General features: G+C 46.3%; 1 protein-coding gene and 1 long non-coding RNA gene across 27 annotated transcripts in view; one reads left to right on the top strand and one right to left on the bottom strand.

The window, feature by feature from the left end:
- VPS13B (vacuolar protein sorting 13 homolog B) overlaps positions 1–27,991 on the bottom strand; it is a 917,098-nt gene that overhangs the window by 771,349 nt on the left and 117,758 nt on the right. The gene's annotated exons all lie outside the window — the stretch shown is intronic.
- On the top strand, positions 138–27,974 carry LOC120396876. Its single transcript, XR_005593503.1, has 4 exons — positions 138–396; positions 698–795; positions 13,413–13,465; positions 27,950–27,974. It is a non-coding gene; the product is annotated as an uncharacterized LOC120396876 (long non-coding RNA).

The following is a 27,991-nucleotide window of genomic DNA, read 5'->3' as shown; positions in this document are numbered from 1 at the left end:
GGCAACTGACTCACAGGATCCCCCTGAACTGTTACTTCCTGCTCAGTACTGGGTGTGAGATCACAATGAACTCAACAAGAAAACTCCCCATGCCTAATCAATGAAACTAAAGGGGAGTAGTGTTGGGAGGACATGGAGATGTGAGGAAACGCCCATGGGTTCTCACAAGGCCACTGAAAAGGCACTGGACCCCAATGCCTTACAAGCCACGTGTTCTCACCTGCACAGGCTCCAGGGTCCTAGAAGTATCCTGGGCGGTTAGCTCTAGGAGGGGAGCAGCGAGATGCACTTCGTGCTTGTGAGACATAGGAGCCAATCCCTGAGTCAGAATATGAAAAATCAGCCTCCTCTGACCACCAGGGTAACTATCCACTAATAACAACAAAGAACCAACAGGTAACAAGCTACAAAAATAAACATGCAAAGATCTTTCTAATGTAAGACCAACAGATTCCAACAACTGTTATGGGTGGTAAGAAGGAACTGAGTGAGGACAAGGGAACTCCACCCTTTATTCCTGCAAGCAAGTGAGAGTGTCAGGAGAGGGCACTTGAGCTGCTCTGACAGGTACCGCTGAGGGAAAAATTTCCAACTGTGTACGGGGTGCACATACACCAAGATTGGAATGCACACGTGCAACCACTCAAAGAACTATAGATGTGACATTTGTGTGATTGCCATCCCTCTACCCAAATAGGGCCTAAGGCACATCTCTCTGGAAGCTGTCCCCATCACTCTCAAGAGGGCTATAAGAGTGCTGCACATTAACCAGGGGTTCTCACCCCAGCTAAAATGGTAAGTAAACTCCCTTTATTCTGGAGGGTGAATTTTTTGGTATAATGTTGTTCAATCTCCATGTCCATTCAGTTTTTACCTCTCTGCTGAGGCTGACAACAAAAAAGGAGAGGTTAATCACTTTTTGCAGTAACTGGAGTTCTTTGAGATGTGTGTCCTTAGGGGTACCCCACTTCAGGTTCACTTATACCCCATGTACCTTTGGCAGCAGTGCCTGTTTGACCCGCACATGCCCCCTACACATCCTCATGACCTACACCAAAATTATATAGGACTGTGCAGTTGAACCTCCCTCAGTTCGTTCTCTACCGCAAAGTCCCCAAAGGACACTCCAAAGCAGAGGGGAAAGAGGGCAGATACTGGAGCACCCATGGTGGAAAATACTATAAAAAGAACAATGAGGAGTCCTTGTGGCACCTTAGAGACTAACAAATTTATTTGGGCATAAGCTTTCGTGGGCTATAACCCACTTCATCAGATGAATTGAGTGAAAAAAAGTAGGCACGTATAAATATACAACACAGGAAAAGATGGGAGTTGCCTTATCAAGTGAGGGGTCAGTGCTAATTAAGCCAATTCAATTGGGGTGTATGTGGCCCATTCCCAACAGTTGACAAGAAGGGGCGAATATCAACAGAGGGGAAATTATTTTTTGTAGTGACCCAGCCACTCCCAATCTTTATTCAGGCCTAATTTGATGGTGTCAAGTTTGCAAATTAATTCCAGTTCTGCAGTTTCTCATTGAAGTCTGTTTTTGAAGTTTTTTTGTTGAAGAATGGGCACTTTTAAGTATGTTATTGAGTGTCCAGTCCAGGGAGATTGAAGTGCTCTCTTACTGGTTTTTGAATGTTACAATTCTTGATGTCTGATTTGTGTCCATTTATTCTTTTGCGTAGAGACTGCCCAGTTTGGCCAATATACATGGCAGAGGGGCATTGCTGACACATGATGGCATATATCACATTGGTAGATGTGCAGGTGAACGAGCCCCTGATGGTGTGCTGATGTGTTTAGGTCCCATGATAGTGTCCCTTGAATAGATATGCAGACAGAGTTGGCAACGGGGTTTGTTGCAGGGATTGGTTCCTGGGTTAGTGTTTCTGTTGTGTGGTGTGTAGTTGCTGGTGAGTATTTGCTTCAGGCTGGGGGCTGTCTGTTAGCAAGGACTGGCCTGTCTCCCAAGGTCTGAGAGAGTGAGGAATCATAGAATCATAGAATATCAGGGTTGGAAGGGACCTCAGGAGGTCATCTAGTCCAACCCCCTGCTCAAAGCAGGACCAATTCCCAACTAAATCATCCCAGTTAGGGCTTTGTCAAGCGTCACCTTAAAAACCTCTAAGGAAGGAGATTCCACCACCTCCCTAGGTAACCCATTCCAGTGCTTCACCACTCTCTGAGTGAAAAAGTTTTTCCTAATATCCAACCTAAACCTCCCCCACTGCAACTTGAGACCATTACTCCTTTTTCTGTCATCGGCTACCACTGAGAACAGTCTAGATCCATCCTCTTTGGAACTACCTTTCAGGTAGTTGAAAGCAGCTATCAAATCCCCCCTCATCCTTCTCTTCTGCAGACTAAACAATTCCAGTTCCCTCAGCCGCTCCAGTGTGGGGCCCAAAACTGGACACAGTACTCCAGATGAGGCCTCACTAATGTCGAATAGAAGGGAATGATCACATCCCTCGATCTGCTGGCAATGCTCCTACTTATACAGCCCAAAATGCCGTTAGCCTTCTTGGCAACAAGGGCACACTGTTGATTCATATCCAGCTTCTCGTCCACTGTAACCCCTAGGTCCTTTTCTGCAGAACTGCTACCTAGCCATTCGGTCCCTAGTCTGTAACAGTGCATGGGATTCTTCCTTCCTAAGTGCAGGACTCTGCACTTGTCCTTGTTGAACCTCATCAGGTTTCTTTTGGCCCAGTCCTCTAATTTGTCTAAGTCCCTCTGTATCCTATCCCTACCCTCCAGCGTATCTACTTCTCCTCCAAGTTTAGTGTCATCTGCAAACTTGCTGAGAGTGCAGTCCACGCCATCCTTCAGATCATTAATGAAGATATTGAACAAAACCAGCCCCAGGACCGACCCTAGGGGCACTCCACTTGAAACCGGCTGCCAACTAGACATGGAGCCATTGATCACTACCCGTTGAGCCCGACAATCTAGCCAGCTTTCTATCCACCTTATAGTCCAATCATCCAACCCATACTTCTTTAAGTTGCCAGCAAGAATACTGTGGGAGACCGTATCAAAAGCTTTCCTAAAATCAAAGAATAACACGTCCACTGCTTTCTCCTCATCCACAGAGCCAGTTATCTCCTCATAGAAGGCAATTAGGTTAGTCAGGCATGACTTACCCTTGGTGAATCCATGCTGACTGTTCCTGATCACTTTCCTCTCCTCTAAGTGCTTCAGAATTGATTCCTTGAGGACCTGCTCCATGATTTTTCCAGGAACTGTGGTGAGGCTGACTGGCCTGTAGTTCCCCGGATCCTCCTTCTTCCCTTTTTTTAAAGATGGGCACTACATTAGCTTTTTTCCAGTCATCTGGGACCTCTCTCGTTTGCCATGAGTTTTCAAAAATCACGGCCAATGGCTCTGCAATCACATCCGCCAACTCCCTCGGATGCAGCGCATCCAGCCCCAGGGACTTGTGCTCATCCAGTTTTTCTAAACAGTCCCGAACCACTTCTTTCTCCATAGAGGGCTGGTCACCTTCTCCCCATACTGTGCTGCCCAGTGCAGCAGTCTGGGAGCTGACCTTGTTTGTGAAGACAGAGGCAAAAAAAGCATTGAGTACATTATCTTTTTCCATATCCTCTGTCACTAGGTTGCCTCCCTCATTCAGTAAGGGGCCCACACTTTCCTTGACTTTCTTCTTGTTGCTAACATACCTGAAGAAACCCTTCTTGTTACTCTTAACATCTCTTGTTAGCTGCAACTCCAAGTGTGATTTGGCCTTCCTGATTTCAATCCTGCATGCCTGAGCAATATTTTTATACTCCTCCCTGGTCATTTGTCTAAGCTTCCATTTCTTGTAAGTTTCTTTTTTGTGTTTAAGATCAGCAAGGATTACACTGTTAAGCCAAACTGGTCGCCTGCCATATTTACTATTCTTCCTATCCTTTAGGATAGGTTGTAGATCCTTGATGATGCACTGGAGAAGTTTTATTTGGGGGCTGTAGGTGATGGCTAGTGGCGTTCTGTTACTTTCTTTGTTGGGCCTGTCCTGTAGTAGGTGACTTCTGGGTACCCTTGTGGCGCTGTCAATCTGTTTCCTCATTTCCCCAGGTGGGTATTGTAGTTTTAAGAACGCTTGATAGAGATCCTGTAGGTGTTTGTCTCTGTCTGAGGAATTGGAGCAAATGTGGTTGTATCTTAGGGCGTGGCTGTAGACAATGGATTTTGTGATGTAGTCTGGATGAAAGCTGGAGGCATGTAGGTAAGTATAGTGGTCGGTAGGTTTCCGGTATAGGGTACTGTTTATGTGACCATCGCTTATTTGCGCTGTAGTGTCCAGGAAGTAGATCTCTTGTGTGGACTGGTCCAGGCTAAGGTTGATGGTGGGGTGGAAATTGTTGAAATCCTGGTGGAATTCCACAAGGGCCTCTTTCCCATGGATCCAGATGATGAAGATGTCATCAATGTAGAACAAGTAGAGTAGGGGCATAGGGGACGAGAGCTGTTGTTCTAAGTCAGCCATAAAAAAGTTGGCATAGTGTGGGGCCATGCAGGTACCCATAGCAGTGCCACTGACTTGAAGGTATACATCGTCCCCAAATCTGAAATAGTTGTGGGTGAGGTCAAAGTCACAAAGCTCAGCCACCAGGTTTGCTGTGACATTGTCGGGGATACTGTTCCTGATGTCTTGTAGTCCATCTTTGTGTGGAACGTTGGTGTAGAGAGCTTCTACATCCATAGTGGCTAGGATAGTGTTTTCTGGAAGATCACCAATGGATTGTAGTTTCCTCAGGAAGTCAGTGGTGTCTCAAAGATAGCTGGGAGTGCTGGTAGCATAGGGCCTGAAGAGAGAGTCCACATAGCCAGACAATCCTGCGGTCAGGGTGTCAATGCCTGAGATGATGGGGCATCCAGGATTACCAGGTTTATGGATCTAGGGTAGCAGATAGAATACCCCTGGTCAGGACTCTAGGAGTGTATCTGTGTAGATTTGTTCCTGTGCTTCTTCAGGGAGTTTCTTGAGCAGATGGTGCAGTTTCCTTTGGTACCTCTCAGTGGGATCAGAGGGTAATGGCCCGTAGAATGTTGTGTCATAGAGTTGCCTAGCAGACTCTTATTCATACTCTGACCTATTCATGATGACTACAGCACCTACTTTGTCAGCATTTTTTATTATAATGTCAGAGTTGTTTCTGAGGCTGTGGATGGCCTTGTGTTCTGCATAGCTGAGGTTATGGGGCAAGTGACGCTACTTTTCTACAATTTCAGCCCATGTATGTCAGCGGAAGCACTCTATGTAGAAGTCTGGTCTGTTGTTTCAACCGTCAGGAGGAGTCCATGCAGAATCCTTCTTGTAGCATTGGTAGGAAGGTTTCTGTGGGTTAGTGTGCTGGTCAGTGGTGTGACAGAAATATTCCTTGAGTTGGAGATGGCAAAAGTAGGATTCCAGGTCACTGCAGAACTGTATCATGTTCGGGGGGGTGGTGAGGCAGAAGAAGGAGAGGCCCTGAGATAGGACAGACTCTATAAAAAGAGAGGCTCCATCATTAGAGATCCTATTTCTCCAAGCCTTTAGGCAGAGGTGATAGCCACTAGAAAGGCCATCTGCATAGATAAACGAATGAGGGAAGAAGTAACCATTGGCTGAAAGGAAAAATTCAGAAGGCATAAAGAAATACATCCAAATTGGAATGGGTTCCTTAACTTGAAGAAGGGTCCCCAATCCTCTGAGAAACCTCACAGCTGTGGGATAAGCGAAAACCGAGAATCCCTCAACTGAGGAATGAAAGACTTCTGACCGTTAGGTATACCCTGATGAAACTAGTAGATAAATCAGTCTTTTGAACTCTAGAAGGGAATCCCAAAATGGTCGAGAGGGACTATTGAGCAGGTGGAGAACATCTCTGAATACACCAAATGCTGAATCTTTTCTGAAGATAATGTATCTCATAGACTCCTTTCTATCATTCATTAATACCTCTCGTGTCTCCTAAGAACAGGAAGTCTCTATTCCCATGAACCATTGAGGAGCCAAGCTTTGAAATGAAGAATCCTCAGGTTGGGGTTAAACATCTGACCAGCAAGGGAGACTCAATTTTATCAGAAAAAAGGAGGTCTCTGAAATATGTGAATTCCTGTGGTGCCACACAAGTTTGAGGTACAGAGCCACTTCCATTGTTGGCACTGAGGACATAAGCTGTTCCAGCAGGTCTCTCCTGGTAAATATAGTCCGTACCAACGAGGATGTCTTCGGAGAGACTGTATGACAGGCACGGCACTTACCTGATACCAAGAATGTCTAGGATGATGATGTTGGTACAAATGGCACCAAAGGACATGTAGGTACTCCCTTTTTTTTTTTTTTTTTTTTTAAGAGACGTGCTTAGACTCCTGTGGTACAGTGCTCTGCTTCTGCAGTATAGTCTCAATACCGAAGCATGTTTGGTGCCTCCATTCTTAGAAGAGTTGGGAGCACCAGACATGAGGTCGGTATCGATGGCACTTGAAGCCTCAACAGTTCCTAAACAGGTCATGAGGTCTCTGAAATGGTCTTACTTGGAGGAATCAGACTTCTTTGAAGTAGGCTCCTCTTGAGAAGAATATGTTCTTTTCTTACGGGTCTTCTCTGAAGATTTACCATTAGCAGATCCAGGTGAACATGCTGAAGTCGAAGGGGCACTGTGCTCACTGCCAGGCTGATGTCTGGTAGAGAAGGAGGCATCCTAGCCTGATCTGAGGCCAGATAAAGAGAACGCTCCATCATTAAGAGTTTGAATCTTATCTCATGATTCTTCCTAGCCCTGCCCTTAAAAGCATTTTGAGTAATATGCAACTCCCACAAGGAGAGGATACAATGAGAATGCCCATCACTGACATGGATAGCTTCCCAGCAAGAAAGGCACTGTTTGAAATCCAGAGAGTCTGGCATACCCCAGAGCAACGGTGATCTGAGGAGGACGTTCTCCCCTATTAGAGTGAAGGGATTGTGACCAACCCCTCTACAAGAAAGAACGAAAAAGACAGAGAAAGAAAGAGACAGAAAGAGAAAGACAGAGTAATAGAGTACTTTCAAACAGAAAGGCACACTAATGCTCCATCTAAGGCCAAGGTTGCTGAGAAGGAACTGAGAGTGGTTTGACTATGCAGCCCTATATAGCCTCGGTGCAGGGCATGAGAATGCTTAGGGCTCACGCACAGGCAGGGGCGGCTCTAGCCACCAGCGCGCCAAGCAGGCGCTTGGGGCGGCCGTTTCCCGGGGGGGCGGCATTTGGCTCCGGTGGAGCTCCCGCCGGCATGCCTGCGGCAGGTCCACCGGAGCCCGGGACGAGCGGACCTGCCGCAGGCATGACTGCGGCGGGTCCCGTCTTCCCGCGGCTCCGGTTGAGCTCCCACAGGCATGACTGCGGCAGGTCCGCTGGTCCCGGGCTCCGGTGGACCTCCCGCAGACATGCCGGCAGGAGCTCAACCAGAGCCGCGGGAAGAGGGGACCCGCCGCGGGACCGGGGAAGGGCGGCGCAGCGCTCCGCGCTGCTTGGGGCAGCCCAATTTCTAGAGCCGCCCCTGCGCACAGGTTAAACTGGCACTACCAACCAAAAATCTCTGATCAAAAATGCATGGGGTGTAAGCAAATGAGGTGAAATGGAGCAGTCCTGGGGTCACTACTTGAAGAAAACCCAAACAGTTTTAACTGATGTATTTTTTGGAGGGAATTTAGACACTTATCCACTAAGAACTGGACATAAGCTATCCATTGGTTTCATATAGGCCACAGGAAAGCCAGCAACTGGAAATTCCTGATATGGATCTGAGCCAGCTCTGAACCTGTGACCCAGAGACAAAAAGGTCTGCATTCCATTACCAATCCCAAGTGTCACAGAGGGAGCAGAAGACAGTGTGAATCTGTAGAGGGGAAGGAAAGTCTCTGTCCAAATTGACTTTCTGTACATCTTAAAACTACAACATTGGTCACATAGAAATTCAGCTTGAGTTTTTAAATTGATTTTTTGTCCCTGATTGTTCAGATACTCTGTTATCCACTACAAAGGCTAGCCAGTGCATATAAAATTCAAGTAATGTTTTTATCACATCCTAATCTTCCAAAAACAAAAAAACTAATGCCTACTTTTGGTTTAGTATTTTTACTAGTAAGAATTTTATAGAGATACTAACAACAACCTTATATTTTGACTGTGTGTGTGTCCATATACGTTGACAGTGAGAGATTGTTTTGTCCCAACACATACTGTACAGCAGTCAAAACCCTCACAAAAATTACTTCACCACCACCAGAGGAAATAAATATTTTAAGCCATAGTCATTTTCTCCTTTTAAAAAACCCCTCAAAATATAACTGGATTGAAGTTAATACCTCATGCACATGAACAGGTTCTCAACTAGAGCCACATGGGACACACAAAATGGGGCAAACTAATGATGATGAAATGGTGATGGCTGTGATACTGATTTAAAAACAGGATGAGAGGGATACCTAGCCAAATGCCCAGCTTCTTATACATTAAAATACTTTCCCAATAGCAGTTTTATCCAAACCACAAGAAACAGTAAATATTTAGTAATTACTATATTAGAAGGTTTAAAAAAAAACACCATCTTTTCCCATCAGAAGCATTAAACTATAAAAGATGACAAGCTAGTGCTCACCCTCCTAGCCAGAGTGAGGCACGGGTGGGTTCAGGAGCAGTGAAGATGGCCTCTGGGATAGGAGAAGGAAACATTCAACTGTGAAGAGCTGAGGCAGCGTTCAAAATAACCATTCCTCCTTTACTCCCCTCAGGGCTGCCAAAAGAAATTTGGGGCCAGGGTACATTATATTTCCTGGAATCCTACCCCTCCCATTTCACTTTTTGTCATACAGATGTTACAGATGTTTTGGGGGTCCCCCTCACCTCAGGGCCCCGATACAATCATCCCTCCCTCCATCCTGTCAACCTGGATTCCCACTATCTATTTGCCTTTGGAACCTGGGAGTTGCTTCTTTCTTCCCCTTTCCTCCTGCTATAAGGCATGGGGAAGAGGGGAGTAACATGGTGTATCTGGGCTTGAGCTCTGGGGTCTGTGTCACCCTCTTCTACTGTCACCAAGCAGTGAAATTGGTGCTGGGCAAGGTGACTGAGTCTCATGTGGTGGCCATGGAGCATGAAGGGGGTTGATACAGCTTGCTGCTTGGGCTGGGTAGCCATTATGGGCTCCCTGTTTCAGATCCATTCTTAACCTAGTTGCTGGATCTCTGGCAATTCCAGGGGCTAGGCTGATTGGGCCTGAAAGGAAAACACTGGCAAATGTGGGTTTTTTTCCACCATCCACCCAGTGTCCTGGAGGTCTGTCTTTTGGGCTTAAGTTACAATTGTGCAACTTTGGCAGGTTCCAGTGCAGGTGCTGGGTTAGAAGGGGTCTGATGTGAGGTGACTGTAACCCAGTGTGCTATTTGGGCACTGGTCTTGGGTATGCCTCTATGACTCATGCATCTTGCGGCTCCTTTGATATTCTCTCGCCTATCTCCAGCGTGGGACCAGGTTGGAACTCTGGCTTCAAGTCAAAGGCCACTGACAGGTCTGAGGGTATACAGGGGGCCTGCTCTTCCCACTCACCATTAGATTTATAGTCCAGTCCACCAAGGCCATTGGGGCCAGTTGAGATCCAGAGTGGAACCCTTATCATGTAGTCTGGGAGGGTTACCACAGTTAGGTAGCAGTTTTTATATAAAGTTTCTACCTTTGTATTTAACCATATTATGGTGCCTTATTGTTTCTGTGCCCACGTAAGTCCACTACCCTTTTTAGAAAGGGGTTTTGTGGTTTAGAAACTGTTCAGATTTCTGATGGTGAAGCTAGAGATTATGAACATATAACTGCTGAATAGTGATGCAAAGTGAAAGCTTTAGATTAGTGGGGCTGAGTAAGAGCTTCCGGGGTGAAGAAGCAATTATCTATTCCTGTAGCTTTGAGTATTGGATAAAGAGATGAGTTTTGCCAGCCAGATCTTTTATCAGTTTTAGACTATGAAAGGAAAAGCTATAAACACACAGCTGTTAGTGTAATATTATAGAATTACATCCGGAGAATATCTGAAGACTTTTTACTTACTGAATTCATTGGGGAGCAAAAACACAGTTGATCAAAAAGTATTTAAATATATTGTTATACTTCACTTTTCATTCACACTGAGCTTTTAACTGTTTACATTCTGTGTCTTTTCCTGAGGAAGATTAAGCTGCATAAAAAGCTTAAATTTATCATTCAAAATAGATAAAGTAGTCCTATCTAATTTACAACAACATAGATTTTTCAATTGCTATACATCAAAGGAGAGATTGGGTGAACAAGTTAAAAAGGGGGAAATGGAAGGAAGAGACAAGGAAGGACCCAATATAAAACAATACTTACACTAATTCTCACACATAAAATTTACTGGAATAAATTCCATAACGAGCTCTAACTTGGGCAATCAATATTTACATGGCTGACAATGCAGGCTTGACGCTGACTTTGGCAGTTCTACAGGCACAATCATTATGTAAGCAAATGGGTTCTTGAATAATCTCAAATTATTAAATCTAACCAGGAGTCCTTTTAACATCTCTCTCACTTTTTTTCTTGCAACATTCTGCTGCCCCAAATTTATTTATTATTGCTAGTACAGGGAAATTACCAGATTCATTTTTTGAGCAAACTCCTCAATATGCTTCATATAGTTATCAGATAGCAGTGGTACCATACAGGTTCTTATTCCAAAAGAAGATCTATCTTTTGGATTCACATGGCATAAGACAAAAAACTCAAGTATCACAGAGTAACTGGTAATGATTACTGACTATGCCAGCAGTTCCAAATTTAGGTGTTTACATGCACTTACCACGTGAAATGTAACAAAGAATGCGGACCTCTAGCTACCACAAATGTACGTGGATAGCAAGCAATGCTGATGCATCAATTTTTATGTCATTGTACATGATACCACTACCACCAAAAAACAAAATCCTATAGACCAAATTCTACTCTGAAAGCCATTCTCTACATCCCCTGCTAAAAACAGAATTCCATTCTAGAAAACCTGACACTATGATAACTGCAGTGTGAATGCAGTGTTATAAGAAAATCACATTATCAGTGGAGAATGCCTACTTAAAGTTTCCAAATATTTTCTTCTTTTTATACGAAAAGGTCATCCATGGTTCAAATAGCATTGGGTCTAATACTGAAATATAGTAGGATTTTGGGTCTATTATTGATTCCCATGTCAAGAATAGCATCCAGATTAATCTGGAACAATTTCTGGATGCTACCGGGCCAGACAAAAAGATGCCTTTCCAGACAAACAACACTCTTAAAGGAAGAAATAACAACTCTCTTTCACTACTGAGCTGTCATACAGCCTGCTAGACATGGAATGCTCTTTAAGTGTTCTGCTATAGGGAAGTTTCAGCTTCTGTTCCACAAGGTGCACTGTCTCAAGAGACACTCCACATTGGAATCTTGTTTCCATTTGTTATATTGTGTTTCCACATTCAACTCTCTTAGTCTTATTATAAATTGAAACTATCTAAAACCAGAGCTAACAAGTACAGAGAAAAGGAGGTGGGTGGGCGGCGGGGGCGCGAATAATCATCCAAACTTGTTAGGGAAATCCTGTTTAGCTAAAGAGAATGCCAAACTCATCCACCAATTTGATCAAGGAACCAGGCCACAACTACAGTTAAGTGCTGAACCAATAATGTGTTTGTTTTGACTCCCGTAGGTCAATTTAAGTCAAGTGATAGCAATTAGGCTTCACTCATAGGAAGCGCTCAAAAATTGCCTACATTTTGCAATTATATCAACCTAACAACTTCCATCTTCTTTTCAGGCAAATGGGTAACATATGGGGGTGGCTGCGTAGCTACATTACAGAAATCAAAACACAAAGCCTCAATTTTTCCCTCTACAAGGCTGCTACATAGCCACAGAAAACCCATTTAAAGAAAATGCTAGAGAAAGAATTAGTATTTAGCTTTATATGAGCAACTAATAAAAACAAATACACCTGAGAGACAAACCTATACCTCTCAAAATTCAAAAAAGCTAGCAGAGAGTTTGGGGTCTGACACTGATGGGGAATATTCCCTTTGAGAGAAAATGCCAAACAAAATCTGAATAGATCTGTACAATGCATCAACAGAAAAAGTCTCAACTGTGCAAAGTTATTGCCACTAAAATGACAGTTTTTTAAAGAAAGAGGATGCAACAAAACTGATGCTATTAAGCTTATTTGTTGAGGAAGCTTTAATCTTCAAAATTAACTATTTCTTTGGTGATCACTCTAACATACTGGATGGGGAGAGAGAGTGGAAATGAAGCCCACATGAGGAGGAATTAGGAAATGCTGCAAGGAAAAAAATGGGTGAAAAAACGTACAGACAGATAAAAGAAAGAGAAATAGAATATCATATTTATTTGGCATTATAGTGCCTAGCAGCACCAACCGAGATCAGAATTCCATTGTGCTAGGTACTATAGAGTAAGAGACTGTCCCTGCTCTAAAGAGTTTATACACTACAGAGACAAGATAAACAAATGGTGAGGTAGGGGGATAACATACTGGCAAAGTATCAATGTGATGCCTGGCAAATGTAGTATTAGTTCCACAATTTTTAATTTTTATTTGTTATGGGAAGGCAAGGGGGAAAAACTGCATGGAGCCTGGTGTCCCTCGGGAGGTTGGGGGGGAGGTCACATCCTCTGCACAGTTCTGGGCCTGGGGCTGCTTCCCTACCCCATTGTGTGGCTATAACTGCTGCAGCTGCTTGTCTTAGAAAAGGGGGAAAAAAACAAAGACCAAAAGTTGCAACAGATCTAAAGAAAAAGGGAGCATATTTTCCCCACTGAGTGATGCTGAATGTGACAATACAGAACAAATAATAAATATCGATAAATAAAAGTTGAATTACTGCATAATGGCCATATTTTACCATTGATATTTCTGCAAACCACTCACAGACATGAGCAGAAGACCCACTATACATGGTCCTAAATTTATACCTGAGCCCACAGACTAATTCATGGATTCTGGCTATCTCCATAGAATATTTGATACCCTGGACCTTGGACATCAAGTTCATTGAGTAAAAATTCCTTTTCAATGTCATTAGTACCATGCTCATCACCAAAGGATCTGAACACCTAAAGAAAGCAAAAATGTGCAAAGATGCCTAAAAAAATTCACTCATTGGCCCCTTTATGGGCTGAAACACCAGCATACAATGCTTCACCCTTTATGAAAGCCTGGCAATCTCTATGTCTTTATCCAGCAGGGTTTCAGTCAAAATAGAGAGAAAGGGCATTTTTCTCAAATATCACCACTCTTTGCACTCAGACCCCAGCAGGGAACACTTAACTGAGAAGTATCTGAGAATCGGTGTTGTTGCCATTGTCCACTCACAGGGATTGACTGTGCAAGCTGCCTGGTTCTTGAAGCACAGAGCTGTCTTTCTCAGGTAAGGTGAATCTACTCTGGCTTGTCCATTTTTACCCTTCTATGATACTCCAGAGTTTCATCTCCCCTTCTCCAACTTCAAAAGTTGCCCTAGATTTTCTCGCACAAATTCTTTTCAGCTGGCTGGGAGGGGATACTGAGCATGTGTGACCTGGGATTTTTCAGATGCTTAGAACATAGCTGAAGTTGGGAAGATTTATGAGGGCATTTCTGATACAAAGGCCAACTCCCTGCCAAATTTCAGAGCTTCCCCTCCCTCCCCCCCCAAGCAGGGGGACACTAGAACTTTTCAAAGTCACAAGAATATTTCAACATGGGCAAAACAACTTCTTTTTCCCTAGCCTCATTCTCATAACAACTGAACCATTTTGGCTGAAGTTTTCTTTAAAAATTTAGCTTGATTCAGATACCCAGCATGGATAACTTCAGCCCAAATGGTTAAAATTTGGCAGCTATAAGCAACTGAAAACAGGGCCTTATAATAGAAAATGTCAGGCAACCTTAATGATACACAATGGTACCAGACTCACTATAATAAATATTTAGTTTAAGAGGACATGAATAGCTGTTTCAAAGAGTTATAAATATGACATCTGCAAGGTAGTTCTTACAAGTATTAAACGAAAAAGAATTTAGGCACATTTTTGAATGGAATTACTTTTGAGAATCAGTAAGTGCTGCTGTTGAAAAGCATGTGGCCAGTATAGCACCACAGATGGATATTATTTATTATGCTAGTTAATCAGCTAGTAGACTTGTTTGAAAAAAGCAGCACACTGAATTTTCCTCAGAAAAGTTAAAATCTGTGGTTGGAAATCTGGATGACTAATACACTATGAAGAACTAAGGAAAAATGTTTTCCAGCACCCACTCAGGGGCATAATATAAAAGATTTTTTAAAATATAGGCAATCTTAACTAACAAGTTAGGGTACAGATAATTTTGCAAGTCTCCCGTATGACCGTTCTGCTTAATTACTCCTCAAAAAGAATGACAAGCCAACACTAGATATTTATAATCTTTTTTATGATTGACTCGCCTTCCAAAAAACAAGCATAAGAAGGAAAAGCTAAGAAAATATAAGGAAAACTGCTGCTAATTTTTTTGGCTTCCATTTGACAAAGTATTGAAGAAAGAGTTGGATGTAGACAATTGTTTCTAGAGCTAAGTCTGCACTATATATTGGCTAAGAAAATTGGAAACTTTGTCATGGCCCTCAAAAGAGTAGGGATTGATGCAAACAGCAGTCTTACAAATATGAACAGCCAGTGTCTCAACCTCTACTAAGGAAATGACTAAACTTCTGGTGAAATGTGCCTTGACCCTCCTCCAAGTCCCTCAAGAGCATCTGTGCAATCTGCATGTTCAGAAGATGGTTTAATACACCTTAAAAGCCAGAAACTGATGGTTTGGACATTCGCAGACCCTTGACAACAAATAGATTTATTTGATCTGAAACTTCTTTGCGAGAGACTAATACACCTTGCTGCTTGTTAGAAGAGAGTGTCAAAGCTTTATGAGCCAATATCCCTGGACTCAAGATCACTATACCAAAGGATTTGAATCACCTGGCCTAAAAGTAGCAAAAGTGAAAAATACAAACGCAAAAAAAAGAAAAAGATCACCAAGAGTGTGAAGTAAATCCAGTTCCTTTTGACATTAAAATGTTTTCTGACTTACAGCAATTTTTCAAAATATTTCCTGAAATAGGAGCCTTCTCTCTGAATCCCAAATAGATGTACAAATCAAAAGCTTCAACAATTCAGTTTTGTCCACTGATAGACACGCACTCTTGTTTCCTTTAAATTAATCAGCAAAGCTAATTAATGTCAGCTAATAATTCCATGCCAAAGGTCTGATATATGTGCTCAACACACTGAGTAGAAAAAATCTGGATTCACCTGTGAGTTGTTTTCTGGTAATCAACATGTCTAACAGTCTCTACAGTAGGCATTCTTCTTGACCTTATAAACCAAACTCAGACCAGACCTTTGGCCCTAAGCCAGGATTTAGTACCATGTCTCAAGAAGAACTCTCCAGAAAAATAAATTCCAGACCTAAAAATATATATTGTGTCATGCACAAAAAAAACCCCACATTAAAATAACATTATTAAGGTTGCAAAGTCAAGTATTCAAAAGTTAGGAAATGCCACCATTAAAGTTGCCTGTACATGGCCTCTAGAGTGTATGCATTATGATACAGTCTAATTACCTGACCACACTATCTTCTCAACAGGACCCATCTCATTCACTGCACAGAAAGTATGGTACCCACTTAGTGAGTAGCAATTCAATATTCTGTTTTAATCTCACAGTTCAATGTGGATCCCCATGCCTTATTTACTATTCTAACCCATCTTGGAAGACAAAATTATTAATTTCATCATGGGATTTTCTATGGTGCTCATCACTTTAATAGCAGAGTGCTACACAAATACTAATACATTTATTTTCACAACACCCCTCTGCAATGAGGGGATATTATTATCCTCATTTTAAAGATGGGGAAGTAAGACACAGATTGGGGTCAGGTCAAAAGTATCCATTAATTTTGGATGTCCAATTTGAGACGCTAAAGACCTGATTTTTCAGAGTACTGGGCATTATAAAGTACTTTATATGTTTAAAGAACAGCTCCCATTGATTTCAGTTGCAGTATGACTGCTCAGCATTTCTTCAAATCAGAATCTAGGGTCTCAAGACAGGCACCCATAAAGTGTGCACCAGCACTCGCTTCCAGTATCCTACCCCCAACTCAAATTCTGAGACTTCCTGCCTACCCAGTCCAAGTCTCTATCCCCACCTCTAATCCCAATCACATTGCCTCTCTCCACACCATCAGCCTCCAGTTCTAGTCTCTCTTCCATTCCTCAACCTCCTTGTCATAGAATATCAGGGTTGGAAGGGACCTCAGGAGGTCATCTAGTCCAACCCCCTGCTCAAAGCAGGACCAATCCCCAACTCTGTCAAGCCCGACCTTAAAAACCTCTCAGGAAGGAATCTCCACCACCTCCCTAGGTAACCCATTCCAGTGCTTCACCACCCTCTTAGTGAAAAAGTTTTTCCTAATATCCAATCTAAACCTCCCCCACAGCAACTTGAGACCATTGCGCCTTGTTCTCTCATCTACTACCACTGAGAACAGTCTAGATCCATCCTCTTTGGAACCCCCTTTCAGGTAGTTGAAAGCAGATATCAAATCCACCCTCATTCTTCTCTTCTGTAGACTAAATAATCCCAGCAATGCCTGAGCAATATTTTATAATCCTCCCTGATCATTTGTCCAATCTTCCACTTCTTGTAAGCTTCTTTTTTGTGTTTAAGATCAGCAAGGATTTCACTGTTAAGCGAAGCTGGTCGCCTGCCATATTTATTATTCTTTCTAGGCATCGGGATGGTTTCTTCCTGCAACCTCAATAAGGATTCTTTAAAATACAGGCAGTTCTCCTGAACTCCTTTCCCCCTCATGTTATTCTCCCAGGGGATCCTGCCCATCACAGTTCCCTGAGGGAGTCAGTCTGTTTTTCTGAAGTCCAAGATCCCTATTCTGCTGCTCTCCTTTCTTCCTTGTGTCAGGATCCTGAACTTGACCATCTCATGGTCACTGCCTCCCAGGTTCCCATCCACTTTTGCTTCCCCTACTAATTCTTCACTGTTTGTGAGCAGCAGGTCAAGGAGAGCTCTGCCCGTAATTGGTTCCTTCAGCACTTGCACCAGGTAATTGTCCCCTACACTTTCCAAAAACTTCCTGGATTGTTTGTGCACCACTGTATTGCTCTCCCAGCAGATACCAGGGTGATTGAAGTCCCCCATGAGAACCAGGGCCTGTGATCTAGTAACTTCTGTTAGTTGCCAGAAGAAAGCCTCATCCACCTCATCCCCGTCTGGTGGTCTATAGCAGACTCCCACCACGACATCACCCCTGTTGCTCACACTTCTAAACTTAATCCAGAGGCTCATGTTTTTCTGCAGTTTCACACCGAAGCTCTGAGCAGTCATACTGTTCTCTTACATACAATGCAACTCCCCCACCTTTTCTGCCCTGCGTGTCCTTCCTGAACAGTTTATATCCATCCATGACACTACTCCAGTCATGTGAGTTATCCCTCTAAGTCTCTGTTATTCCAATCACACCATAGTTCCTTGACTGTGCCAGGACTTCCAGTTCTCCCTGCTTGTTTCCCAGGCTTCTTGCATTTGTGTATAGGCACTTAAGATAAAAGACGGTTACTCACCGTTGTAACTGTTGTTCTTCGAGATGTGTTGCTCCTATCCATTCCAGTTAGGTGTGTGCGCCGCGCGTGCATGGCTCTTCAGAAGTGGCGCCGCTATAGCGCTAGATATATACCCCAGCCGACCCGTCCGCTCCTCAGTTCCTTCTTGCTGGCTACTCCGACAGTGGGGAAGGAGGGCGGGTCTGGAATGGATAGGAGCAACACATCTCGAAGAACAACAGTTACAACGGTGAGTAACCGTCTTTTCTTCTTCGAGTGATTGCTCCTATGCATTCCAGTTAGGTGATTCCCAAGCCTTACTAGGTGGTGGGGTCGGAGTGAGACGTGGCAGAGTGTAAGACTGCTGAGCCAAAGGCTGCATCGTCTCGAGATTGTTGCACCAACGCATAGTGGGAAGCGAAGGGGTGGACGGAAGACCAGGTGGCCGCTCTGCAGATGTCCTGGATGGGGACATGGGCCAGGAAGGCGGCAGACGAGGCTTGCGCTCTCGTAGAGTGAGCGGTGAGGTGGCTAGCTGGCACTCGAGCAAGCTCGTAGCATGTCCGGATACACGATGTTACCCAGGAGGAAATCCTTTGAGAGGAGACCGGCTTGCCTTTCATGCGATCAGCAACCGCCATGAATAACTGGGACGAACGCCGGAAGGGTTTTGTTCGCTCAATGTAAAATGCGAGGGCCCTGCGGACGTCAAGGGTGTGAAGCTGTTGTTCACGACTTGAGGCGTGTGGCTTCGGGAAAAAGACTGGGAGAAAATTGTCCTGGTTTAAATGGAAGGCCGACACCACCTTAGGGAGGAAGGCTGGGTGTGGCCGAAGCTGTACCTTGTCTCCATGGAAGATGGTATACGGCGGACCAGCCGTTAGGGCACGAAGCTCGGAAACTCGTCTCGCTGAAGTTATAGCGACGAGAAAAGCCGTTTTCCATGATAGATAGAGCAGGGAACACGTGGCCAAGGGCTCGAAGGGGGCTCCCATGAGCCTGGCTAGAACTAGGTTCAAATCCCAGGATGGGGCCAGGTGTCGTACTGGCGGGCACAAGCGATCTAGGCCCTTAATAAGGAAGAGGGAAACCATCAGATCAGAAAAGATGGACCGGTGACCTACGGCCGGCCGAAAGGCGGAAATGGCCGCTACGTGTACTTTCAAAGACGAGACCGCGAGACCTTGCTCCTTAAGGGACCAGAGGTAGTCCAGGATTGTTGGAATAGGGACAACGAACAGATTAAGGCCTCTCTGATCGCACCAGAGTGCGAAACGCTTCCATTTCGCGAGGTAGGTTGAGCGAGTGGAAGGCTTCCTGCTTTCCATCAGGACTTGCTGCACCGCTGCTGAACAGTCACACTCCGCGTGGGTCAACCACGCAGGTACCAAGCTGTAAGATGGAGGGACTGTAGGTCCGGGTGGCGGAGCCTGCCGAAGTCCTGCGTTATCAGGTCCGGCCATAATGGGAGGGGAATGGGATCCCGTACGGAGAGCTCGAGCAGCAGAGTGTACCAGTGCTGTCTCGGCCAGGCCGGAGCGACGAGTATGAGGCGGGCCCTGTCCCTCCGAAGCTTGAGTAGCACCTGATGTACGAGTGGGAACGGAGGGAAGGCATATAGGAGGTGATCCATCCAGGAGCAGAGGAATGCGTCCGGCAGGGAGCCTCGGGAGCGACCCTGGTAAGAACAGAACTGGTGGCACTTCCTGTTCTCTTTCGAGGCAAACAGGTCTATTTGGGGAAACCCCCACCTTCGGAAAATTGTGTGCACCACATCCGGACGAAGGGACCACTCGTGGGAGAGGAACGACCTGCTGAGACGGTCGGTCAGCGTGTTCTGCACTCCTGGAAGAAAGGACGCTACCAGGTGAATCGAGTGGGTTATGCAGAAGTCCCACAGGAGCATCGCTTCCGTGCAAAGCAGGGAGGAGCGGGCCCCGCCCTGCTTGTTGACATAAAACATCGCCGTCGTGTCGTCTGTGAACACCGCCACACAGCGCCCTTGAAGATGGGCATGGAAGGTTTGACACGCGAGGCGGATCGCCCGCAGCTCCCTGACATTGATATGTAGGGAGAGCTCTCAGGGCGACCAGAGACCCTGGGTGTGTAGGTCGCCGAGGTGTGCCCCCCACCCCAACTCCGAGGCATCCATGGTCACGGTGACGGACGGGCGAGGAGGGCGGAATGGGATTCTGGCACACACGACCTTTGGGTCCAGCCACCAGTTGAGTGAAGCGAGGGTCGGTTTCGTGACTGTGACTACCATGTCTATGGGGTTGCGGTGCGGCCGGTACACCGACGCAAGCCAAGTTTGAAACGGGCGAAGGCGCAGCCTCGCGTACGTAGTCACGAATGTGCACGACGCCATGTGGCCCAGGAGGCGGAGGCAGGAGCGCACCGTTGTTGTGGGAAAGGATTGTAGGTCCCGGATGAAGGAGACCATCACCTGGTGCCGAGGGAGGCAGGCCCTGGCCAAATTGGAATCCAGGACCGCTCCGATAAATTCCACTCTCTGTGATGGAGCTAAAGTGGACTTCTCGGCGTTTATCAGAAGGCCTAGGGGCTGAAACAGGGCTAGAATCTCGGCCATTTGACTTGCTACGAGCTGGCGGGATGGCCCGCGGACCAGCCAGTTGTCGAGATACGGGTACACGTGCATGCGACGACGGCGGAGGGCTGCGGCAACCACTGCCATGCACTTGGTGAAGACCCTCGGCGCGGTGGAAAGGCCGAAGGGTAGCACCGCAAACTGGTAGTGCACGTTGTTGACTACGAACCGCAGGTAGCGTCGATGGGGAGGGTAAATCGCGATATGGAAGTACGCGTCCTTCATATCGAGGGCGGCAAACCAGTCTCCCGGATCCAGGGAGGGAATGATGGTCCCCAGGGTTACCATGCGAAATTTGAGCTTGAGCAGGTATCTGTTGAGCTCTCAGAGGTCTAGTATAGGTCGGAGACCACCCTTCGCCTTGGGGATTAGGAAATATGGAATAAAATCCCCTGCCTCGCATGTCGTTCGGCACCTCCTCTATGGCACCCAAACTCAGCAGAGTCTCGACCTCTTGCAAGAGGAATTGCTCGTGAGAGGGGTCCCTGAAGAGGGACGGGGAGCGTGGGTGGCAGGGAGGGGGCGAAACAAATTGAAGGCGGTAACCAGACTCTACCGTGCGCAGAACCCAGTTGTCCGTTGTTATCTGGGACCACGCCGGGAGGAAGTGGGAAAGACGGTTGAAAAATAACGGGGAAGGATCCGGTGAGGAGACTGATGGGCCGACCTCGGGCATCCCATCAAAACGCCTGCTTAGGCCCTTGAGGGGCTTTGGACTGGTTACGCCGGTTGCCCGATGGTCTTCGGCGGTTCAGCCTGCCTCTGCGCCCATTATCAGGCCGTGACCTGGCCTGATTAAATGGCCGGTACGGCTGCTGCCGGAAGGACCTCCGCTGGGTAGCCGGTGTGTGCATACCCAGGGTGCGGATGGCGATTCGACCATCTTTGAGGGTCTGAATCCTCGAGTCCGTTTTCTCGGAGAAGAAGCCCTTAGTGTCGAAAGGGAGGTCTTGCAGAGTATACTGGACCTCGGGCGGCAAGGTGGAGGCCTGCAGCCAGGAGATTCTCCGCATGGTCACTCCCGAGGCCAGGGTTCTGGCTCCTGAGTCCAGAGAGGCCTGGAGGGAGGACCGGGAGGCTTTCTTGCCCTCCTCAAGAAGGGCCGAGAATTCCGGTCGGGAGGCTGCTGGGATCAGCTCCGTAAATTTAGAAAGAGACACCAAAGTTTCATAGGTGTAGCGACCGAGGCGAGCCAGCTGATTTGCAATCCGTAGCTGGAGGCCACCGGCCGAATAGACCTTCCGGCCCAACAGATCCATTCTCCGTGCATCTTTGGATTTTGGCGCCGGAGCGGGTTGCCCATGTCGCTCCCGGTCATTCACGGACTGTACTACGAGGGAGTCCGGAGTTGGGTGCGTGTAAAGATACTCGTACCCGCTGGGGGGAACCGAGTATTTCCGTTCCACCCCTCGAGCGGTGGGAGGGATGGACGCCGGCGACTGCCAGATCGTAGTGGCATTCTTTTGGATAGTCCTGATAAAGGGCAGGGCCACCCGCAGCGGGGCCTCAGCTCCAAGCACCCTGGTCACCGGGTCCTCGTCTTCAGCGACCTCTTCGACCCAGAGGGCAATGGCGTGTGCCACCCGTCGAAGCAGGTCCTGATGGGCCTGTAGGTCAATCGGTGGGGGTCCTGATGTCGAAGCCTCCGCCACCGCCTCATCCGGTGAGGAAGATGAGGATAGGCCCTGGCCCATGGCTTCTGGAGGTGGTTCGTCCATGGGGTGGGAAGCCTCCGCATCTACGGGATGCTCTGCCGCTACAGGTGGCGGTGGAGCCTCAACCGGCGGTGATGGAGGAGGCCTGTTGACCGTGGCTTCCGGCACCCTGTGGTCGGAGGCCCTGGGTCGCTGAGGGAAGGGGACCCCTTGAGCCTCGTGATAGGCCCAGGGGGTCCAGAAGCCCCACTGCTGCGGTCCGTGGTCCTGCACTTGGGGGTCGGCCCGGAGATCACTACCGCTGCCCACTTGAGAGGCGACCGAAGGTTGGTGAGAAGGCCACGGGGGGGCAGAGGCGCTCAGGGACTGCGCCGTCGATGCCGCCGGTCTGTCCCTGGACGGTGCCGGGGATCGGTGCCGGTCGTCGCGGTGCCAGGAGCGAGAGCGGGACCATCGACCGTGCAGGTGCCGGGAGGTCGACCGCGATCTCGACCGACGTCGGTGGGAGCGGCTTCGCGATGAGCGGTGCCAGGAGCGGTACCGGGAATCGGACCTTCTTCAGTACCGACGGTCGGGAGACTGGGACCGGGATCGTCTCCGGGAGTGCAACCGGTACCGCGATGGAGAACGGTACTGGGAACGTGACTGGTGCCGGGACCTGGATCGGCGAGAAGGCAACCGTCTCCGTGATCGGGAGCGGGAGCGGGACCTGGAACGCCTTCTATCCCGTCTGTCAGGGGAAAGTGGCCTCATGATGGCCGGCTTGCCCACCGACTGCACAGCCCGCACCAGCGGTGCCGGGGGCCGGAGGCATGGTGCCTCTGTGAGCTCTATGAGCTCTCTCGCCGTCGAGAAAGTCTCGGGCGTTGACGGGAGAGGCAGCTCGACCACGGTTTGCACCGGGGAGCAGGGCGGTACCGGACTCGACGGCTCTTGTGGCGCCGGAGTCGACGGTACTGTGCACGGTCTGTGCACCACCACAGTCGGTGCCGGCGGTGTCTGGGTGAGCGGTCCCGGTGCAGGAGGCTTGGTGGCCATCCGCGCCGTCTTGCGCTTCCTCGCCAGAGAAAGGGACCGGTGCCGGGGCCGGCTGTACCTTTTTAAGAGTCTCGGTACCGGACCGGCTCGGGACCGCTGGTGCGCTTCACGCTGAGGAGGACTGTTGAGCCGCTGGGGTCGGCACCGTAGGGCTAAGTGCCGATTCCATTAAGAGCTGCTTTAGCCCAAAGTCTCTCTCTTTTTTAGTCCGCGGCTTAAATGACTTGCAAATCGGGCACTTATCTGCTCGATGGGATTCTCCGAGGCAGTGCAGGCAGGAGTCGTGAGGGTCACCGATCGGCATGTGCCGCTGGCAAGCCGAACAGGGCTTGAACCCCGGTGCCTTGGGCATGAGCCCGCACCGTTTCGGGAAAAAGAGGGGCTAGCCCCCCTAATTCCTCTTAAGACACTAACTAACTAACTTATTTAACTATTTTAACTAACTATAAACACTTATACAATAGAACCAGAGATACGCTAGGGATCTGGAGGTCAAAGGAGCATTCCACTGTTCCAACGGCCGTCACGGGCGGGAAGAAGGAACTGAGGAGCGGACGGGCCAGCTGGGGTATATATCTAGCGCTATAGCGGCGCCACTCCAGGGGGGCGCCCAGCCAGCCCGCCGGAGTTGCTAGGGTAAAAATCTTCCGAAGAGCGGTGCGCACACCTAACTGGAATGCATAGGAGCAATCACTCGAAGAAGAACTCGCTGATCGTCCCGCTTTCTCAGAATGAGACAGGAGTCTTACCCTCTTGCGCTCTCCTGCTCATGCTTCCTCCCAGTATCCCATTGTCTCAATTTACTCCTCCACTCCCCATCCCCTACTCCAGATCCTGCTCTTGTCCCCTCTGCACTCAAATCAAAGAGTTTATTCTTCCATGAGATCCCAGGAGAGACAGTCTTTCTGCTTTCAGTTCTGATGCCCAAACCCCAGAGCTGAAACTGCAGGGAAAGTCCTGCTCAGCCCTGGACTGCTGTGTACTCAGTGAGGATGGAAACTTAGGAGATGCTAGCTATGAAGCTCTAGTGAGACCTTACTGAGCACGATTTTTTTTTTTAAAAGGCTTATAACTTGGCCAAATTTGGGCAGATTTTCAAGGAGCTGGCAAAAAGCATATGCCTGATAAAAAGCACACCCATACCAATTTTCAAGCCCCCACCATAAAGCACGGGGATGCTAGTGTTTCTAAAAAGGACAAGAATTTTTTAATATTGGAAAAACAATGTATTTTTCTCTAACCTTCTTCTGAGAAATGGATGACACTTTTGTCTGAAATTTTCAAAAAAAAAGTTCAGCCTGAAGCAGACATCTAGTATAGAAAATTTCATCCCAAATGACTGAGACTTGGCAAAGCTATAAACACCTGAAATCTTACAACAGGAAACTTCAAGCAACCTTAGTAATACTTGGTGCTACAAGCCCTGTCTATAATAAAAGTTAAAAACTAATATTCAGTTAAAATAATTTACAACAAACCATTGAAAAGAAAGGTTAATGGATTTCACAAAAGAAAATCAAACACTATACCCTTTTAAAATTCCTTAACAAGGAAGTAATTGCCATAAACACTCTGGACACAGAGTGATTCTCCAAGGAAGGGTCAGGCTTTTAGACATGAAGCATCCAAGAAAAAAGTTCACATGTAAAACCAAATTTCCCCTTACCTGGACCCTCCAAATATGACAATTTCAATAGTGGGTATAGAAAGCAACAAAATCACCACTTTCTAACTTATGCTATTCTACTTCTTTAGGATGTCCTAGATGATGTCAAAATGATAGGAATATTGCTTCTGTCCTCTCTAAGACAGTGGTTCTCAAAGCCGGTCCGCCGCTTGTTTAGGGAAAGCCCCTCATGAGCCGGGCCGGTTTGTTTACCTGCCGTGTCCGCAGGTTCAGCCGATCGCGGCTCCCACTGGCCGCGGTTCGCCACTCCAGGCGAATGGGGGCTGCAGGAAGGGCGGCCAGCATATCCGTCAGCCCGCACCACTTCCCACAGCCCCTGTTGGCCTGGAGCAGCAAACTGCGGCCAGTGGGAGCCGCGATCAGCCGAACCTGCGGACACGGCAGGTAAACAAACCGGCCTGACTCACCTGGGGCTTTCGCTGAACAAGTAGCAGACCAGCTTTGAGAACCACTGCTCTAAGTTATCATGTTGACCTTGGCAATGATGACCGGAAGAACTACCATTTCATGAAACAGAGGGTCTACCAAATGCTGAAATCTGTCTGAATAAAATTATAGCAAATACGAAAGATACTTTCAATGAGAAGAAGTAAACAGCTACTGACTGAGGACAACAGAACTTTGGCTTTATGAAGGCTTGGACTTTGGCTTTATGAAGGTTTCATTAGGGCAATCTGCATATCATCAGAGAGCTAAAGATGCTGGCACTTAAGAATCTGGTCATGTGATGATAATTAGATAGTCTCCTTTGTTTCTTTCAGTTCAATACACTTGCAGTTGCAAACCCTTGTGTTTTCCGAGTTAGTCCTGATCCTCAAGCCATTCTGTAAAACTTTAGGACAGTGGGTCACAACGTTTTTTACTGGCAACCCCTTTCACACTGCAAGCCTCTCAGTGCGACCCCCCTAATAAATTAAACACCCTTTTTAATATATTTAACACCATTATAAATGCTGGAGGCAAATGGGGTTTAGGGTGGCAATTGACAGCTCACGACCCCCATGTAATGACTTCCCGACCCCCAGTTTGAGAACCCCTGTTCTAGGATATCTTTCCTTTGGCTGACTTTCATTGCTTTAATAGATTCCATGTCAGAAGGGACCATTGTAATTAGCTAATCTGACCTGCTGCATAATATAAACCATAGAACTTCCAGAAAATAATTCCTAGAACATATCTTTTAGAAAAAAATCCATTCTTGACTTTGAAATTGCCATGATGAAGAATCTACAACAACCCATGGTAAAGAGTTCCTTTGGTTAATTCCCCTCACTATTAAAAATTTACACCTTATTTCCAGCCTGAATTTGTCTAGAATCATAGAATCTCAGGGTTGGAAGGGACCTCAGGAGGTATCTAGTCCAACCCCCTGCTCAAAGCAGGACCAAACCCAACTAAATCATCCCAGCCAGGGCTTTGTCAAGCCTGACCTTAAAAACCTCTAAGGAAGGAGATTCCACTACCTCCCTAGGTAACCCATTCCAGTGCCTCACCACCCTACTAGTGAAAAAGTTTTTCCTAATGTCCAACCTAAACCTCCCCCTCTGCAACTTGAGACCATTACTCCTTGTTCTGTCATCTTCTACCACTGAGAACAGTCTAGATCCATCCTCTTTGGAACCCCCTTTCGGGTAGTTGAAAGCAGCTATCAAATCCCCCCTCATTCTTCTCTTCTGCAGACTAACTTCAACTTCTGCAGTCTAGCTTCAACTTAAAGCCATTGGATCATGTTACACCTTTTTCTGCTAGACTGACTTGTGTGGGATCAATGTCAGCCTACCTGGCCTACAATTACATGGGTCATCTCATTTACCCTTTTTAAATATTGGCACATTAGCTTTCTTTCAGTCTACAAGAACTTCCCCAGTGATCCAAAACTTATTGAAAATCAACATAAATGGTGCAATGAGCTCCTTAACCCACTCTTTTAAAACTCTCGGATGCAAGTATTCTGGACCCGCTCTGGTGTAACTGTCTAATTTTAGTAGCAGCTGCTTAACATCTTCATTGGCTACTGTTGAAGTAGAAAATATTTCATCATACAATATGAATGCATCATCTGTTTTCCAAAAAACAGAGCAGCAATCAGGGTGGATAAAAATCAACAATTTAAAAAAAATAAAATTTAAAAAAAATCAGATTTTATTTAAATCAGATTTTTGATAAAATGCTTTTTGAGGAAAAACCTATCTAAAGATAGTTTTAATTAAAATACATTAAAGCTCAACGATATCTCATCATGGAATAGGGATTATAAATTCTAATTCTATAGTATGAGACAATATATTCATGTAATTAATGTTTAAGAAAAGTTTTGCAAATGAGTTCCAATAGTTCATGGATTAGGGACCCAATCTTATGGGGTCACAGGGGCTTCTGTATAGATTTAGGTGAATCCTTCTATCTACCTAATGGGACTCACTGCTCAGTCTAGAAGATACCATCAGAGATGCTTAGAGTTTTGCAGTTCTCAGACTGTGGATTTGCGTCTCCAGAGATAACATGCTTCTTAACAGCAAAAATGTTTTTAATTAAATAATATAGAGAGGTGAGAAATAACAGACTTCAACCTTATTGTCCCTCTGCAAATTTGTGTACACAGAGTCAATCCCTTACCTCTGTCTAAAAGTGCAAAGTTTCAAAAAGTTCAATGAATAGAAGATTGTTGGGGGAGGAATAGATCTGGACAAGGAGAAGAAGTCTGGAGATAACTGTGAGAAGGGAGGGACAGGCAGTAGAAACAAAAATGAAACTGTTTCAGCAGCATATTCCAGAAGTCTTGAAGACGTTGAGTGTACCATACCATACTCTCACTAGAAGGGAAAATCTATAATGGCAGCAGGCCATAAAAGAGACCCAGTTTGGGAATAAGAACCATTAAAGAAATATATGTTTGCTGATGATGTTTTAAAGACAGTCACACCGGTGAACTGGTGGAAATAAAAAGGTAATAAAGGTAATAATAACTGGAGATATACCAATCCCCTAGAACTGGAAGGGACCTTCAAAGGTCATCAAGTCCAGCCCCCTGCCTTCACTAGCAGGACCAATTTTTGCCCCAGATCCCTAAGTGGCCTCCTCAAGGATTGAACTCACAACCCTGGGTTTAGCAGGCCAATGCTCAAACCACTGAGCTATCCCTCCCCCTGAGTACTTAAGTACTCGGATTCAGAGACTGTTGAAGTGATCATCTTGCTTTTAACATCTTTGGACTAATTAATTCCAAATTGAGAAATCGTTTGGGACCTGAAAAAGCAGGAAAGCTTGTTTTTCTTTTCCAGATTATGGACAAACAGGAAAATGAAGGTGAAGACAACTGAGTT

Source organism: Mauremys reevesii, linkage group 2, assembly GCF_016161935.1.
Source record: "Mauremys reevesii isolate NIE-2019 linkage group 2, ASM1616193v1, whole genome shotgun sequence".
Classification (NCBI taxonomy): domain Eukaryota; kingdom Metazoa; phylum Chordata; order Testudines; family Geoemydidae; genus Mauremys; species Mauremys reevesii.
Note: the sequence above shows the minus strand (reverse complement) of the source record. Positions and strands in the feature narration are given on the sequence as shown.